Genomic DNA, 19,028 nt, shown 5'->3' with positions numbered 1-19,028 from the left:
AAAACATCAAATTTTGTTTGCAGTGTTGAGGATGCAACTCGGTCTCACACTTGTAAAGTATGCACCCTCTCCCTAAATAAGCCACATCTCCAGTCCAGAAAAATTCTTTAAAAATAGTGGTGACTAGGGGTTCGAAGGCTAGTTACAACAAAAACTGAAAGGTAGGAACTCACTTCTCTATAATCTTCAGTGATTTTATGAGTGAAGGGGAAAACTTCACATCCGCGTCACCGGGAGCAATAAATATTTGAACAGATGGAACAAGCATTTCAGCACAATACCTGGAGTCGTGAGTCTCAACGTTACCCTCTCTCCATCACAAAAATCACGCACTTCACAGAGGCTAGGGCTTCCAAAAGTCGCGTCAGTCAAAATAAAGTAGCTTCCATTCTCGTTTTCCTTTGAAAAGCTAAAAATCCCACCTCCTCGCCTAGAGATAGTTAACGGGGTTAAGGCACTATCCCCAGCCGTGGCTCGAACCCGCAACCCTGGCAACAACAAAACTCCACCTCAACAATGTTTAAAACAGGAGGGGGAATGGCTTGTGGATTATTCTCAAGATATTACCGAGGGGAAAATATTACTGAGGCAAGAACAAGCTATAGACAGAAAAAATTCTATTTAAAAAAAAAGAAGAGTTACATAGGAAAAAATACACACACGGGGCAGGAGACACCCTACAGTGTGGTAAGGCACTTGCACCACCGTGGCTGACAGGGTTCAACTCCCTGCACCACCGTTGGCCACCTCAGTCGGTCAGCCAGCCAGGAATAATCCCGGAGGGGCTGCTAGGGGTGTAAAAAAAGAGGGAGAGATTATTAAGGTGCCAATGTTTAAATAGAGTCCAGGATCAAAAGTTTGGGGGCGGGGCATGAATAACCTACTCCTGCCCCAGAAGAACCGGGAGCTCTGAGGAACTATTTCTCACGGGAAAGCAAGGTGGAAAATCACCGATACCAGGCAGTGCTGGGTATCAGCGCGGAGTCTTTACTGGCGCCTCAACCTTCAACGCCAGATCCTCGGGGGCGGCGGCACGGTCCCGGCTCCGACCCGGCTCCGGCCCGCAGCACCGCCGGGCGTGGCCAGCGCCGGCCCGCCCTTCCACCCCCGGGACGCCGAGGCTGAAGTCTCCGCCGAGAGGTCGCCCAGCGAGCGCAGCCCCCGCCGCCGCGACGACGACCGCCCGCGCCGGCCCCTCCCGCGTCCCCGCCAGCGACGCTCCTCACCTGCCGACCGAGCGGTCGCCCCGCCGTCGCCACACCCTGCCGGGCGCTTCGGGCCCGGGCGTTGTGACATCTGCGCGCAACAGCGGCCGCCGCCCCCGCCGGGCCGCCCCCCGCGCGCCGCCGCCGCGCCGCCGCCCCGCCCGCCGCGCCGGCGCTCCCCGCCCCCACCCCCGCGGCCGTTAGGGCGGCCGGGCCTGTGACGCACGCGCGCGCCGCGCCCGCCCGGGCCCGGCCGCCCCGCGCTCGGCCGCAGCCCGCGCCGGCGCCCGCTCCGGTCCTCTGCCCGCGGCAGCCGCGGCGGCCCGCGCGGCCGGCGGGAGGGGGAGGGGGAGGGGCCGCGGCGCGCGCGCGCGCACTCACCGGGCTCCAGGCGACCGAAGCCGGTGCCGCAGTCGGCGTGAGCCGCCTCTCCGCTCGCCCGTGGCCGTCCCGTCCGAGCACCAGCCCCAGAAGCCGGCCTGCGCCGCGGCGCTGCTCCGCGGGCCTCGCGCTCCGCCACAGCACAGCCAGCAGCGAGCCCAGCACAGCCGGCGTGCGCAGCGCGCCTGCGCGTGGGGGCCGGCCCGCGCGCCTGCGCACGGCCCTTCGCCGCTGCGCTGCAAAGGCTGCCGGGAGATGAAGTCTTCTTGCGGGCTCTTCTTTCCCCCGCCCCTCCTTCGCGCTGGTCCAAAACTGGAGGCGTGGAAGGATCCAGAAGGCTCTAGCTGCCGAAGTAAAGGCAGAGCATTACACCCTCCGTTATGCCGGTGATCTGGGAGAGCCGTGTGGATATCCGAAACCCAACAGCAGTGGCAACGGGAGGTGGAAACTACGAACACCGAAGTTGCAACGCGTTTGTCTAAGGTGCAGGTGAGGGTGGCTAGGGAGGGACCTGAAAATGCCGGTGGAGGGAAGTCAATATTGCTGGTGGGAAGAGCGCTGAAATGTTGAATGCCTAAAACCCAACTGTCAACAACTATCTAATCGGGGGTTTTCAGTTCAATAAAATCATGTTTGTTTAAGAAAGAAGGTTCTAGTTGCATGACAAGCACAATCATGAACAACTTGGTAACTATTGCACCGTGATTCCGTAACAAATAAACAGAAAAACAGAAGAGAAGGTTCTAGCTGAGAACGTGGTTTGCAGTTTGTGGATAAGGTTGAAGAACACGAGATGATACTTCTGAGCCTGACTTGCAAAATTATGTGTACAAACCTGTCTTCGAAGGTTTTTGGGGGCAAGATTTTGAAAATTCTTTTTTGGAGCATTCATTTTTAGCAGGGGTTTTAAAGAATAAAGACCTTGGCCACGCAGAAGTCACTGAAGATAGATAGTATCACGCGTTGTTGGCATAGTTTTATCACACCAAGTTAAAACACCATCAATGAAGGCGCAAGAAATAGCATAGCAGGTAGGTAGGGCATTTGACTTGAATGCGGCTTTCCTGCACTCAATCCCCAGCACCCCATGTGGTCCCCCAAGCTCAGCAGGAATGATCCCTGAGCATAGATCTAGGGATAACCCCTGAGTACTGCCAAGTGTGGCCCAAGAAGAGAAAAGAGATGGATAAATAAAACACCCATCAAGAAGCACAGTGGAAAGAATAGGTAAAGTGAAAGAATGGAGAGAGAACCAACCAAGTCCTGGTCAGGCATGTTTTCTTTTTCCTCTCAGCTGTGCATTGTCCGCTGCTGGTATGTGTACTAGAGTCAGAATTGAATTCTAGCAAGGGGTCTAGGGAGAGAAAAGCTGTTCTAAGGGAGACACTTAAACATACCTGACCACAGCTGTACTGAGGTCAGATCACTTTTTTCTATTTAGGACCAAAAATTATTCAGAGTGAGCTTCAGTCTGTGTAGAAGCAAGTTTATTTCCAATTCACCCTTGCTTTTAACTAGGTTATCCCTTGAAGGTCCCAATCAAAAGACTGTGGTATTTATATTTACTGGGGCCTTTCCTAAGATCTTGGCCAGCCTCCTTGGCTCCATGAGATGGCCAAAAGCTCTGCTCAGTTTTTCCACCACTGCTTTTAGATTTAGCATCAAGTGATGGCAAATGCCAGGTTCACTTCTCACGGTGTCCCTTTTCTTTCAGATCCTGGAGCCACAAATTCTCACTGCCAGGATTGCTCTGTAGAACGTCAATGTTTTTATGTTTTGTTTTTGTAATATTTTGTGAAGTTCTTGGTAGTGGTAAGATTGTTTGAGACAACAGCAGACCAGACCATTGCTGAAGCAGAACACACATATATAAATATATGTTTCTTTCACAAAAACGTTATCATAATACATAAAAGATATGTTATTAATGTATCTGACTATATTTTTCTATATTGTATAATTTAAAAGTTATAGAAAGATAGTTTTGCTGTTATAACAAACCGTGCTACTATGAACATTCTTATATAGATCTCTACGAGTATAGGAAAACTACAAATCTTAGAACATAGAATTCTAAGATGGCCTTTATGATCTTTGTCCTGCTGCCCCCGCGCCTGGCTGTCCTCGCCGGGGCCCGTTGGAGGGGAGCGGGTTGAGCTTTCCTCCCCGCCCCGACCAGGGCTCCAGCAGCTAAAGACCTCCAGGACCAGCCACCACCATGCTGAGACCACTCTCCGCACACATGAAGGTACTGGCAGAGGGACAAAGTTCCGGGGTCGAGATCTCCAAGCCTACTCGGATCGGGGCCGAGCATCCTCCACCCAGATCCTCCGAATTCCAGTAGGTGGGGGTCACACCCACCAACTGGCCCCCTGGCGCCGTGTAATCCCATCAGCGGCCAAGATTCAGAGACTATAAAAACCAGTTCCCGGAACTTATTATGACATCTTATTATCTCATTCCTACTTTGGACAAACTGGCAGGCTACCGAATGTAGCCTGCCCACACGGCAGAGTCTGGCAAACTCCCTGTGGCGTATCCAATATGCCAAATACCAGTAACAATGATGGGTCTCATTCTCCTAAAGAGCCTTGAATATAATCTCAGGGCTAGGATGAAGGAGACGTTACTGGGGCCTGCTCGAGGCAATCAACGAATAACAGAATGATTTGTGATTAGATCTAGGGATTAATTGTGTGATTAATTGTGTGATTGTCCTGCTGCCTAATGTGTAATTTCTACCCCTGGAGTGTGAATGGGACATGTCAGATACGCTTCCACTGGTTATTTATTTATTTATTTATTGTTTGGGTGACATCCACAGCTGTGCTCAAGACTTACTTCTGGCTCAGGAGTCACTCCTGGTGAAGTTTGGGGACTAGGTGCCAGAATAAAACTAGGCTTTGCTGCTTGCAAGATAAGGACCTTATCCACTATGCTAATTTTCTCACCCATATGTTCCATTTCTTTTATGTTGCATGAATATTATTTCTTAAAATGTTCAGGAAGACAAGTTAGAGCCAAGAGAGATGCTTAACAATCTGAGCACATGCATTACTTGAAGAGACCTAGATTTGACTGACGACACCACATGCTGCCTCAGGCACTGCAGACGGTCACCCTCCCCACCACCAGCATTGCCAGGTGTAACCCCAAAACAAAACAAAAGCACTAGTTAAAAGCAGCAACTAATACTAAGAAGGATTAATTAAGCAAATAATGTGATAAAAGTAAAACTTGTACAATCCTCTGTACTTTTTTAGACAAATCTTTTAATTACTACATATTTTGTTATTCTATATAATTACAATATATGTGTAAGAATTTTTTAAAAAGTATTTCTCCATTTTCTAAGGTCTTTTACTTATTAAGCATTTTGAAATTTTTATGGTATAGATCTCCCACCTCTTTTAATATGTTGATTCCTAGGTACTTGATGTTCTTGGACACAATTTTGATTTTTTTTTTAAATCACAGTGAGATAGACCATTACAAAGCTGTTCATGATTAGGTTTCAATCATACAATGTCCCAAAGTTAACCCATCCCTACCAGTGTACGTTTCTCAGCACCAGTGACCCCAGTTTCCCTCCCATCATCCCCCTCCCTCTACTCCCAGCCTGCCTTTATGGCAGGCATGTCCCTCCTTCTCCCCTCCCACCCCCCGCCCCCGGCCACCTTTGGGCTCTGTGATTGCAATACAGATACTTAAAGGTTATCAGGAATGTATCTTGACTACTTTTAACACAGTTCTTGTCCAATGTGATTATTTCCAGATATTATTGTCATACTGTTCCCATTGAACACTATTTTGAATGGAATAAACTTTTTTTTTTTTGCTTTTTGGGTCACACCTGGTGATGCACAGGGGTTACTCCTGGCTCTGCACTCAGGAGTTACTCCTGGCGGTGCTCAGGGGACCATATGGGATGCTAGGAATCGAACCCGGGTTGGCCGCGTGCAAGGCAAACGCCCTACCCGCTGTGCTATCTCTCCAGCCCCGGGATAAACTTTTTTTTTCTCATTAGTTTAAATCTTTATTAATATTTTATTGTTTAATTTCTAATATTTTTTTAATTTTTTATTTATTTATTGAATCACTGTGGGAAAGGTTACAAAGCTTTCAGGCTGGCCCCCTGGCGCCGTGTAATCCCATCAGCGGCCAAGACTCAGAGACTATAAAATCCAGATCCCGGACGAGAACAGTGCAGTCTCTGCCCCCGCGCCTGGGTGTTCCTTCCCGGAGTCCCTTGGAGGGGAGCGGGTTGAGCTTTCCTCCCCGCCCCGACCAGGGCTCCGGCAGCCGAAGACCTCCAGGACCAGCCAGCACCATGCTGAGACCACTCTCCGCACACATGAAGGTACTGGCAGAGGGACAAAGCCACGCGGGTTCCGGGGCCGAGACCTCCAAGCCTACTCGATTTGGAGTCGAGCATCTTCCACCCAGATCCTCCAAATTCCAGTAGGCGGGGGTCACACCCACCACCTGGCCCCCTGGCGCCGTGTAATCCCATCAGCGGCCAAGACTCAGAGACTATAAAATCCAGATCCCGGAACCGCGCGGCCGCATTTGCAACCGCGCGACATCTTATTATCTCATTCCTACTTTGGACAAACTTGCAGGCTATCGAATGTAGCCTGCCCACAGGGCAGAGTCTGGCAAACTCCTCGTGGCCTACCAAATATGCCAAATACCAGTAACAATGATGGGTCTCATTCTCCTAAAGAGCCGTGAATATAATCTCAGGGCTAGGATGAAAGAGACGTTACTGGGGCCTGCTCGTGGAAATCGACGATTAACAGGATGATGAAATGAAATGAAATGATTTTTTTTAATTTTTTATTTATTGAATCACTGTGGGAAAGGTTACAAAACTTTCAGGCTTAGGTCTCAGTCATGCAGATATCAAACACATTTCCCTTTACCAATACTTATTTTTTACCATGAAGAACCCCAATAAAACCCCACCCCCCACCCCTCCCAGTCCCTGTGAGGCAGATGAATTCTAGTTAACACTCTATCTGCTTTGATTAGATTCATTGTTTCAATAAAAGATTCACCACTATTATTTAGAGTTTACCCCCCCACCAAATCAGACATGCTGAAAAAGCATTGTGAAGTGATTTGCTTTCTAGAGCTGGGTTCAAGAATTAAATGTTGGTTTTGGATTTCTGCTATTTTACTTATTGACCCTGGAAGTATTTCTACTGAAAGTCAGATAGTTAAGAAATTGGTTTCTGTGCTCTGGAGTCGTGGCCGTGCTGGAGAGCCGCTAGTGGGGGGCAACTGGTGGCCTCGGTAGGGCGTGAAGGGCGGACCGAAATGCCCCCCCTTCCCATGAGGTTTTAGTCACCCCCACACCCTCGGCTCATACCTGCTGTCCACGAGGCTCCCATGCAGCTGCCATCTTTCTTTCCAGAGAGGAGAGGGCGACTGGGGCAACACCCTTTCCCCTCCGGACAGACCTGATGGCCTGGATTAACGCATAGTCCGTTCACTTTTCTGCTCCAAGCTGCCAGGTTCTGCATTAAGTCCTTGTGCTTCTGAGGCTGTGGCTGTGCTGGAGAGCCGCTCGTGGGGGGCAACTGGTGACCTCGGTAGGGCGTGAAGGACGGACTGGAATGCCCCGCTTCCCATGAGGTTTTAGTCGCCCCCACACCCCCAGCTCATACCTGCTGTCCACAAGGCTCCCATGCGGCCGCCATCCTTCTTTCCAGAGAAGAGAGGGCGAATGGGGCAACACCCTTTCCCCTCTGGCAGACTTGATGGCCTGGATTAACGCATAGTCCGTTCACTTTTCTGCTCCAAGCTGCCGGGTTCTGCATTAAGTCCTTGTGCTTCTGGGGCCGTGGCTGTGCTGGAGAGCCGCTTGCGGGGGGCAACTGGTGACCTCAGTAGGGTGTGAAGGATGGACCGGACCGCCCCCCTTCCCATGAGGTTTTAGTCGCCCCCACACCCCCAGCTCATACCTGCTGTCCAAAGGGCTCCCATGCAGCCGCCATCTTTCTTTCCAGAGAAGAGAGGGCGACTGGGGCAACACCCTTTCCCCTCTGGGCAGACATGATGGCCTGGATTAACGCATAGTCCATTCACTTTTCTGCTCCAAGCTGCTGGGTTCTGCATTAAGTCCTTGTGCTTCTGGGGCTGTGGCCGTGCTGGAGAGCCGCTCGTGGGGGGCAACTGGTGACCTCGGTAGGGCGTGAAGGACGGACCGGAATGCCCCCCTTCCCATGAGGTTTTAGTTGCCCCCGACACCCCCGGCTCATGCCTGCTGTCCACAAGGCTCCCATGTGGCTGCCATCTTTCTTTCCAGAGAGGAGAGGGCAACTGGGGCAACACCCTTTCCCCTCTGGCAGACTTGATGGCCTGGATTAACGCATAGTCCGTTCACTTTTCTGCTCCAAGCTGCCGGGTTCTGCATTAAGTCCTTGTGCTTCTGGGGCCGTGGCTGTGCTGGAGAGCCGCTTGCAGGGGGCAACTGGTGACCTCGGTAGGGTGTGAAGGATGGACCGGACCGCCCCCCTTCCCATGAGGTTTTAGTCGCCCCCACACCCCCAGCTCATACCTGCTGTCCAAAGGGCTCCCATGCGGCCGCCATCTTTCTTTCCAGAGAAGAGAGGGCGACTGGGGCAACACCCTTTCCCCTCTGGGCAGACATGATGGCCTGGATTAACGCATAGTCCATTCACTTTTCTGCTCCAAGCTGCTGGGTTCTGCATTAAGTCCTTGTGCTTCTGGGGCTGTGGCCGTGCTGGAGAGCCGCTCGTGGGGGGCAACTGGTGACCTTGGTAGGGTGTGAAGGACGGACCGGAACGCCCCCCTTCCCATGAGGTTTTAGTTGCCCCCACACCCCCGGCTCATACCTGCTGGCCACAAGGCTCTCATGCGGCCGCCATCCTTCTTTCCAGAGAAGAGAGGGCGAATGGGGCAACACCCTTTCCCCTCCGGGCAGACATGATGGCCTGGATTAACGCATAGTCCATTCACTTTTCTGCTCCAAGCTGCTGGGTTCTGCATTAATTCCTTGTGTTTCTGGGGCTGTGGCCGTGCTCCAAACTTAACTCTGACTTTCAGGGAGAAACGTTGGGTGGTTTACTTCCCATGGATCACTTTGTATATAGAGAGATGTCGCGTGGCCATGTAAGCGGCCGCGCAGTTTGGAGGAAAAGTCCTAGTTCCCGCATACTCGAGCTGTGCTTGTAGAGGCTTCTGGTCACCGGGGTTCCATCTTGGGGAGGCGGGATGCGGTACCTACCCCATCTGGGACTTCCCGATGATCTCGGCTCTTTTTGGAACCTGTTTTTTTTTTTCCTTCGGGAGCTGTGGATCCCCGCCCTCCATGTGGCCCTTCTCTTTGGCTGTATGCTGTAACGATCGGGATAAACTTTTTGATCTCTTTCTCCTCTTAGTCATTATTTGTATATAGGAATGCAAACCGATTTTTGTGTATTGGCTTTGTAGCTGGCCACTTAGCTGTATTAGTTTGTTACTTCTACAAGTATTCCTTGTGGAATCTTTTGGATCCTCTATATATAATATGACTTCTGTGCATAGAGATAATTCAACTGCTTTCCAAATTTTGACCCCTTTGACTTCCTTTTCTTGCCTGATTGCTATTACTAGGACTTCAAAGCGGATAAAAGATCAAACCAATTCTAAAAAAATACATCAAGAAAAATACAGACTAAAAGCTACAGGATCCAGATCTCAAAGGTGTCTTCACTGACACAATGCCACTGGCAAAGGCGACAGAATCAAAAATAAACAAATGGGACTACATCAAATTAAAGAGTTTATGCGTGGCAAAAGAAACACAGGCTAAAACTGAAAGATAACTGAATGGGAAAAAATATTTGCAGTCAATAATTCAGATGAAGGGTTGACATCCGGGGTGTATAAAGTACTCACAAAGATCAGCAACAGCAACAACAAAACCCATCAAAAAATAGGGAGAGGAAATGAACAGGGAGCTCTCTGCGGGAAGACCAACAGATGGCCAACTGGCATATGAAAAAATGCTCACCATTATTTATTATTAGAGATCCAAATCAAGACAACAATGAGGTGCCATCTCAAATCAGTGAGAATGGCAAACATGAAAAATAATGGGAATTTTTGGAAAAGAAACACTCATCCACTGCTAGTGGGAATGTTGTCTGGTTCAACTCCTATGGAAAATAACATGGAGACTTCTCAGTAAAATTAAATTGAGCCATCCTACGATCCAGCAGTTTCATTTTTGGATATCTATCCCCAGGACAGAAAAACATTCATTCAAAAGGATGTATGCACACCATTACTCATTGCAGCACCCAGTACAATAGATAGATTTGGACACAGACTAGATGTCCAACAACAGATCAGTGAATTGTGAAGATGGGATACAGTTGGAAGAAATGATGGAATCATGCAATCATAGTAACATGAATGGAGCTGGAAGACATGTTAAATGTAAGCCAGAAGAAGGACAAACACAGGATGATGTCACTTGTATGTGGTATTTAGAAAAACTGGATGAGGAAATGCAATAATTTAAAGGGGCAATGAATAGATCACCTTTGGCCCAGAGTATAGTGAGGAGAAGAAAATAAAGGGAAGGGAAAGGAAGGGGGAAAATAGATAATTAGCAACATGGGCAGGGTTCATGGGACTCAGTTACATTATTTTTTTAACTGAATCACCGTGAGATATGTTATAAGCTTTCATTTTTGAGTTTCAATCATACAATGATCAAACACCCATTTCTTTACCAGTGCACATTCTCCACCACCAATGTCCTCAGTATGCACCCCCCTTTCCAGCCCTCCCCCTGCCTCCATGGCAGACAATTTCCCCCATATTTGCTCTACTTTTGAGCATTATGGTTCGCAATACAGATAATGAGAGGTTATCATGTTTAGTCCTTTATTTTCAGCACACATTTCCCTCCCCAAAGAATTCCTCCAGCTATCACTGTCTTAGAGATCCTTTCTCTATTCCATCTGCCTTCTCCCCCAGCTCATGAGATAGGCTTCCAACTATGGGTCAGTATTCCTGTTCCTTGGGTCTACTGTCCTTGGGTGTCAGTCTCATGTTATTTTACATTCCACAAATGAGTGCAGTCCTTCTATGTCTGTCCCTCTCTTTCTGACTCATTTCACTCAGCATGATACTCTACATGACCATCCACTTATAAGCAAATTACATGAGTTCATCTCCTAACAGCTGCATAGTATTCCGTTGTATAAATGTACCAAAAAATTTTAACCAGTCGTCTGTTCTCAGGCACTCAGGTTGTTTCCAGATTTTGGTTATTGTGAAAAGTGCAGCAACAAACATATAGGTACAGATGTCATTTCTACTGTGCTTCTTTTGCTTCCTTGGAATATATTCCAAGAAGTGATATTGCAGGGTCATATGGAAGCTCAATTTCTAGTTTTTGAAGGACTGTCCATATTGTTTTCCACAAAGATTGGACTAGTCAGCATTCCCACCAACAGTGAAAGAGCGTCCCTTTTCCCCCACATCCACGCCAGCACTGGTTGCTTTTATTCTTTTGAATGTGTGCTAGTCTCTATGGTGTGAGATGATATCTCATTGTTGTTTTAATTTGCATCTCCCTGATGATTAGCGATGTGGAGCATTTTTTCATTTGCCTTTTAACCATTTGTATTTATTGAGGAAGCTTCTGTTCATTTCTTCTCTCCATTTTTTGATGGGATTGGAGGTTTCTTTCTTGTATAATTCTTCTAGTGTCTTGTAGATCCTGGATATTAATCGCTTATCAGATGGATATTGGGTAAATACTCTTTTCCATTCTGTGGCCTCTCTCTGTATTTTGGTCACTGTTACTGTTTCTTTTGAAGTGCAGAAGCTTCTTAGTTTGATTTAGTCCCATTTGGTTACGTTTGTTTCCACTTGCTTGGTCAGTGGTGTTTCATTTTTAAAGATGATTTTAGCTTCAATATTGAGGGCTCTGCCTACATTTTCCTCTATGTACCTTATGGATTCAGGTCTGATATTGAGGTCTTTATTTTTTATTTTTTTATTTTTTTAATTTTTAATTTTTTTTATCAGTGAAACACCATGAGGTACAGTTATAGACTTACAAATTTTTGTTCTTGGGTTTCAGTTATACAATGATCAAGTACCCATCCCTCCACCAGCGCCCATCCTCCACCACCATGGGTCCCAGCATCTCTCCCACCCCCCATCTCACCCTGCCTCTGTGGCAGGGCATTCCCCCTTGTTCTCTCTCTCTTCTTTTGGGTACTGTGTTTTGCAAGAGAGGCACTGAGTGGCAATCATGTTTGGTCTATAGTCTACTTTCAGCATGCTTCTCCCACCCTGGGAAGATCCTCACAACACCCTTTATTTGGTATTCTCTTCTCTATCTGAGCTTCCTTTTCCCCTAGCACTTGTGGCTGGCCTCCAAGTCATGGAGCAAAATTCCTGGTACTAATCTCAGCCACTCCTGGGTGTTAGTCTCCCATTTTGTTGCTTTATGTTCCCCAGATAAATGCAATCTTTCTGTGTCTATCCCACTCTTTCTGACTCATTTCACTTAACATGATACTTTCCATGTAGTACCACTTGTATGTAAATTTCATGACTTCATCTTTTCTAACAGCTTCATAGTACTCCATTGTGTAAATGTACCAAAGTTTCTTTAACCAGTCATCTGTTCTTGGGCACTCAGGTTTTTTCCAGATTCTGGCTATTGTAAAGAGTGCTGCAATGAACAAACAAGTGCAGATGTCACTTCGACTATACTTTTTTGCCTCTCTGGGATATATTCCCAGGAGTGGTATTGCTGGGTCAAATGGGAGATCAAATTCTAATTTTTTGAGAATCGTTCATACTGTTTTCCAAAAGGGTTAGACCAGTCGGCATTCCCACCATCAGTGAAAGAAGATCCCTTTCTCACCACATCTGCGCCAGCACCAGTTGCTTTTGTTCTTGTGGATGTGGGCCAGTCTCTGTGGTGTGAAATGATGATATTGAGGTCTTTAATCCACTTTGATATGACTTTTATTCCTGGCATTAGACAGAGGTCAGAGTTCATTTTTTTTTTTACAAGTGGCTGTTCAGTTTTCCCAGCACCACTTGTTGAAGAGGCTTTCCTTTTCCATTTCACATTTCTTGCTCCTTTGTCAAAGATTAAGTGATCATATATTTTAGAGTCTGTGACAGAATATTCACTCTGTTCCATTGGTCTGCGGGTCTGTTTCTAGCCAAATACCTGTTCACTGTTCACATTCCTCCCGTTGTTCATTGATTTGCTCGAGCGGGCCCAGTAACGTCTCCATTTTTCTTTTTTTGAGATGTTGTTACTGTGTTTGGCTTATTATACATCATGGGTAGCTTGCCAGGCTTTGCCATGCGGTCAAGATACTCTTAGTAGCTTGCCGGGCTCTCCGAGAGGGGCTGAGGAATCAAACCCAGCTCGGCCGGGCTTGCTGTGAGCAAGGCAAATGCCCTACAACTGTGCTATCGCTACAGCTGTGCTATCACTCCAGCCCAGCCAAATACCATGTTGTTTTAATTAATCACAAATCACAAATCATCCTGTTAATCTTCGATTGCCTCGAGCAGGCCCCAGTAACGTCTCCTTCATCCTAGCCCTGAGATTATATTCAAGGCTCTTTAGGAGAATGAGACCCATCATTGTTACTGGTATTTGGCATATTGGGTACGCCACAGGGAGTTTGCCAGACTCTGCCGTGTGGGCAAGCTACATTTGGTAGCCTGCCAGTTTGTCCAAAGTAGGAATGAGATAATAAGATGTCATAATAAGATGTCTAATCTACTAATCATTAACGTTCTTCTAATAAGAAATCTAGACTGAGAATTCTGCTTTCTCTGTAGGCTCAACCTTCTGATAAGAAATCTTCGTTTAAACCTTGTCTAGCAAGTTCCAAAAACAACTGCATTCCTTCAATCACTGAGTTGCATATCACTGACTCCTATCGGGCGTGATTTTGTAGCTCCATGACCTGGTACTCTTAAAGTCCCTCTAAAGTCACGGAGCTCGAGTGGGCTGCCTGTGATTCCACGGAGAACCTACGGTCAATGGTGGCACTGCATAGCTGCCAGTCGCAAGTCACAATGCTGAACCACTAAGGCTAAGTTCTGCACCTGCCAGGCAAGCATCTGAATGGTCTCTGCAAAGAGGCGCCCCTCCTTTGTCTGTCTCGCATCACTGTCCACTATGGGAGGAAGGGGAGGAAAGCCCAATGGTGTGAAGATCCTGGGAAACTAAGGCAGATCAAGTTCTAGGTAGAAATTCCTTTCCCCAAGCAGTCTCAGCAGAATCAGCTAGAGGTCAATTTTAATTAATACTGCTTTGTAATACAGTCTGAAGTTGGGGAAGGTGATATCACCCATCTTCTTTTTTTCCAAGGATTGCTTTTCCTATTCGTGAGGGTTTATTGTTCCATATGAATTTCAGGAGTGTTTTGTAGATTTATTGAAAAATGTCATGGGTATCCTGATAGGGACCACATTAAATCTGTATAGTGCTTTGAGGATTATTGCCATTTTGATAATGTTAATCCTCCCTACCCATGAGCAGGGGATGTGTCTCCATTTCCTAGTATCCTCTTTCATTTCTTGAAGTAGAGTTTTTTAATTTTCCTTGTACAGGTACTTCACCTTTTTAGTTAATCCGATTCCAAGGTACTTGATTTTCTGAGGTACTATTCTGAATGGAATTTTTTTATATCTCTTTCTTCTCTTTCATTATTTGTATATAGGAAAGCCATGGACTTTTGGGTGTTGATTTTGTAGCCTGCCACTTTACTAGACAAACCTATTGTTTCTAGGAGCTTTTCTGTAGAGTCTTTAGGATTTTCTAAGTATACTATCATATCGTCTGCAAATAGTGATTACTTGACCTCTTCCTTTCCTATCTGTATGCCCTTGATATCTTTTTCTTGTCTAACTACTATGGCCAGAACTTCCAGTACTATATTGAATAGGAGTGGCGAAAGTGGGAAACCTTGTCTTATGCCCGATCTTAGAGAGAAGGCACTTTGTTTCTCGCCATTGAGCATGATGCTTGCTGTGTGCTTCTGGTAGATGGCTTTGACTATATTGAGGAAAGTTCCTTCAGTGCCCATTTTGCTGAGAGTTTTCATCATAAACTGGTGCTGGATCTTGTCAAATGCTTTCTCTGCATCTTTTGATGTGATCATATGGTTTTTATCATCTTTTATTGATATAACGGATTATGTTTATTGACTTGTGAATGTTAAACCATCCTTGCGTCCCTGGGATGAATCCTATTTGGTCATCGTGTATGATCTTTTTGTTGGATTCTTTTTGCTAGGATTTTGTTGAAGATCTATGTGTCTGTGTTCATCAGGGATATCAGTCTGTAATTCTCTTTCTTTGTGGTATCTCTGTCTGCTTTCGGTATCAGGGTGATATTTGCTTCATACAAACTGTTTGGAAGTGTTTCTGATTCTTCAATTTCCTGGAAAAGCTTAAGGAGGATTGGGAGTATGTCCTCTCTAAAGATTTGAAAGAATGCACTAGTGAATCCATCTGGGTTAGGACTTTTTTGTTTGGGGAGACTTTTTATTACTGTTTCAATTTCCTTGATGGTAATATGTCTGCTCAGGTACTCCAGGTCTTCTTGGTTTAGCCTCAGAAGGCTATAGGCATTCAGGAATTTATCCACTACCTCTAGGTTTTTTTTTTATTTCACAGCATAAAGCTTCTCAAAGTAATCTGTGAGGATCCTTTGAATTTCTGTAGTTTCTGTTGTGATGTCCCCCTTTTTGATTCTGATTCATTTTATTATGGTTTTCTCTCCAAGAACCAGCTCTTGGTTTCATTTATCTTTCAGATTGGTTTTTTTTGGGCTTCCATCTCATTAATTTCTGTTTTAGGCTTTATTATTTCCTTCCTCCTGTCCAGATTCCTTTTGTTGGTGATTCTCCAAGCTCTTAAGCTGTGAGGTTAGGTTACTTATGTGGGCTCACTCTTCCTTCCTGAGGAATGCTTATAAAGCTATAAACTTTCCTCTTAACACAGCTTTTGCTGTGACCCATAAGTTCTGGTAACTCGTGTCCTCATTTTCGTGCATTTCCAGGAATCTTTGGATTTCCTCTTTGATTTCCTTTCTAAGCCATTCATTGTTCAGTAGTGAGCTATTTAATTTTCAGGTGTTTGATTTGATTTTCTGTTTGTGTGTGTGATTCACTTCTATTTTTAGTGCATATGGTCTGAGAAGATTATTGCTACAATCTCTGTCTTTTCAGTTTTATGGAAGTATGTTTTGTGGCCCAGCATGTGGTCTATTTTGGAGAATGTCCTCTGCGCACTTGAGAGGAATGTGTATTTAGCCTTTGATGATGAAGTGTCCTGCATATACCTACTAAGTTCCTTTCTTCCATTCCTTCCCTCAGATAAAGTATGTCCTTGCTAAGATTGAGTCTGGTTGATCTATTGAGAGGTGATAAAGCAGTGTTGAAATCTCCTGTTGAAAACTAGTATTGTGTTGCTATGGATATCTTTTTTCAAGTCTATGAGTAGTTCTTTTCATTTCTTTGCTGGTCCCTCATTAGGTACATACACATTTAGGAGTGTAAATTCTTCCTGCTGTACAGATGCCTTGATCAATAAGAAACAATCTTCACCAGTCTAAAATCATGTGGTCTAATACCAGAATTGCCACCCCAGATTTTTTTAGGGAGTTGTTTGCTTGTAGAATTGTTTTACAACCTTTGACTTTCCAACCATTGACTTTGACTTCCAACCTTGAATCTGTGTTTGCTCTTACTGTTCAGATGTGTTTCTTTCAGGCAGCAGAATCACTTGATGACTTGAAATCCCATTATTCATCGATTTGCTTGAGCGGGCACCAGTAATGTCTCCATTCCTCCTGTTGAGTGCTAGAGTACCCTAATGGCATCTGCTCACTCCAGGAACACGAAGAGCCTCAAATAGTTCAGAGTCTTGAAAAAAAACCTCACCATCTCGTAACAGGGCGACCACATGATCTTTTGATAGCTCGTGGAATCCAGTTGATAACGGCTCTAGTCCGGCAGTCAGCTCCAAATCGCATTATGTGTCCAGCCCATCTGATTTTCAACGCCTTGACAAACAAGACAGCGTCCCTGATTCTCGATCGTCGACAGATGTCGGAACTCCAGATTCTTTCTCTCACTTGAGCGAAGTATGTTACTCCAAGCATAGCTCTTTCAGTTCCTCTTTGGAAGACCTGAGTAGCATTCTCATTCTGTTTTCATAGGGCCCAGGTCTCTGAGGTGTATGTTAATGAAGGAAGAATAGTGGAATCAAAAAGATGTATCCAGAGTTGAAGGTTCTTCATCCTCTTAGTTATTTCTTCAATGATCTTGAAGGTGTTCCAAGCCACTCTCTTCCTCCTGCACAACTCAGGTGCCAGGTCATTTGTCATGTTGAGTTCTCAACCTAGGTACACATAACTGTTGCATTCGGAGATGTTTGTTCCATTGAGAGCGAATGGAACATCAGGAACAAGTCCATTTCTCATAAATATTGTCTTCGTGAGATTCAGCTGTAGTCCAACCTTTCCACACATGGTTGAAGTCAGCCAGCATTTGTGCTGCTTGGCTAATGTTTGCTGCTATTAGAACTTGTCATCAGTGAAGTGGAGGTGGTGTAGTTGCCGTCTGTCTATCCTCACTTACATTCCTTCCCATTCCAGTTGTTGCATGATGTTCTTGAGGGTGGCACTGAAGAGTTTCAGTGAAATGGTATCACCCTGCCAAACCCCTCTCTTGACATGATCACTTCCTTGTAGAATGGTGAGATCCTGGTAGTGAATACATAATACAGCTCATGGAGGATCCTGATGTATTGAGTTTGAATGCCCTGTTTTGTTAGGGCTTCGATGACTGCTTCAGTCTCAACAGAATCAAAAACCTTCTTTAAATCAATGAACGTTAGACAGAGTGGCATCTTGAACTCCCGAGATACCTCAATGAGCTTGGTTACTGTGTGGATATGGTCGATTGTGCTGACTCCTTTTCGGAACCTGGCTTGCTCACATGGTTGTCCTTCATCTAGTGTTCTGCCAATCCAATTCAGGATGACTGAGTGAACAGCGTAGACAACAGAAAACAGGCAGATCGGGCAATTGTTACCAATGTTGTAAATGTCTCCCTTCTTGCACAGTAGAACAGTCCTGCTGGTTTTCCATTGGGACGGAACCTTGCATTCAGACAGGTAGCATGTGAAGAGCCATGCCAGTGTATTGATGAGTACTGACGGCAGGTTCTTCAGGTGTTCTGACCTTGTGTGGGCCAGGTGCTATTCACTTCTTTACCGATGAAATGGCGTGTCAGATTTCGGAAGGGAAAACTTTGGGAATGACATATCCATCCTGTGGAATTTGGTATGTGGGCAGGTGGCTATCAAAGAGATCTGAGTAGAAGACATGGATAATCTTCTCCATTGCCCTTCTGGAAGATGTGATAGATCCATCAGGACATTGGAGGGCAGTCATCTTGGTCTTCTAGTTGGTGAAGGACAGGCGGGCATTGCAAATGCTTTTCCCAGCTTCTGCCGCATCTGCCAGCACTGCTGCTCTTCTCTCTTTGAGGTCTGTCTTGACTGCTTCTCTGTACTTCTTTGTGAGCTTGGACGTTCGCTTGCGGTTGGCTGAGGCTTGCACCAAGCCATGCTGGCAAATGAGCTCGAGAGTATTCGAAGACAGGTGTCTTTTTGTGGTTATCTCTCAGTATTCCTCACACAATCATGGAGGTGCTGAACTAATTGATCATATTCCTCGTCAATATTGTCAATGACAGCATCTTCCCGTGTTGCTGCAATAGTGCTAAAGAGCTCCCAGTTGGTGGTCATTCTGGGAGTTCTCTTCTTAAACTTTGCAGTCCTTTCTCCCCACTCCATGAAGTAGATTTTGCATGAAGGAGATGGTGGTCCGATCCCATTTGGAATTTTGGGACAACAGTGACATCAGTCAGGCAAAACCATTGATCGATTGAATATGATGTGATCAATTTTGTTGTGGAATCATCCACTGGGAGACTCCCATGTCCAACGTTTAGATTCAGCCTTTTGGAACTGTGAATTACCATGGATGGTCTTGGTCGACATGATGAACTCAGACAGTCTCTCACCCTGTTTGTTCCATTCTAGGCCATGGGTTCCGATGTGGAGTTATTTGGCTGATATTTTCAGTCCTATCTTGGCATTAAAATCACTGACAATGATCATGTAGAAGGTGTGGTCTTTTTATAGAACTTCTCCAGCTCCATGTAGAATTTCTCAATTTCTCCTTCATTGTAATTGGATGTTGGTGCATAGACAACAAAGATAGAAACTGCTGGCAGTGAGCCACATCTATTCACATGTAATCATCGGATTCGGGTTGTTAGGCATTTGAATGAATCATTGCTCATGGCCAAGTTTGTGTTAACAAGGACACTGACACTACCGATGCCTCTTTTG

The 19,028-nt window shown here is 45.9% G+C and overlaps 1 protein-coding gene across 1 annotated transcript in view; it reads right to left on the bottom strand.

Moving 5' to 3' along the window:
* Window positions 1-1,763, bottom strand: part of KPNA1 (karyopherin subunit alpha 1) — a 77,912-nt gene extending 76,149 nt beyond the window's left edge. Inside the window, exon 1 of the mRNA XM_056109432.1 lies at window positions 1,587-1,763. The gene's annotated coding sequence lies outside the window, so the exon portion shown is untranslated. The remainder of the gene's footprint in view (window positions 1-1,586) is intronic.
* Window positions 1,764-19,028: the final 17,265 nt, after the last annotated feature.

This window comes from Sorex fumeus, unplaced genomic scaffold, assembly GCF_029834395.1.
Source record: "Sorex fumeus unplaced genomic scaffold, SorFum_2.1 ptg000265l, whole genome shotgun sequence".
In the NCBI taxonomy this organism is placed as follows: Eukaryota; Metazoa; Chordata; class Mammalia; order Eulipotyphla; family Soricidae; genus Sorex; species Sorex fumeus.
Note: the sequence above shows the minus strand (reverse complement) of the source record. Positions and strands in the feature narration are given on the sequence as shown.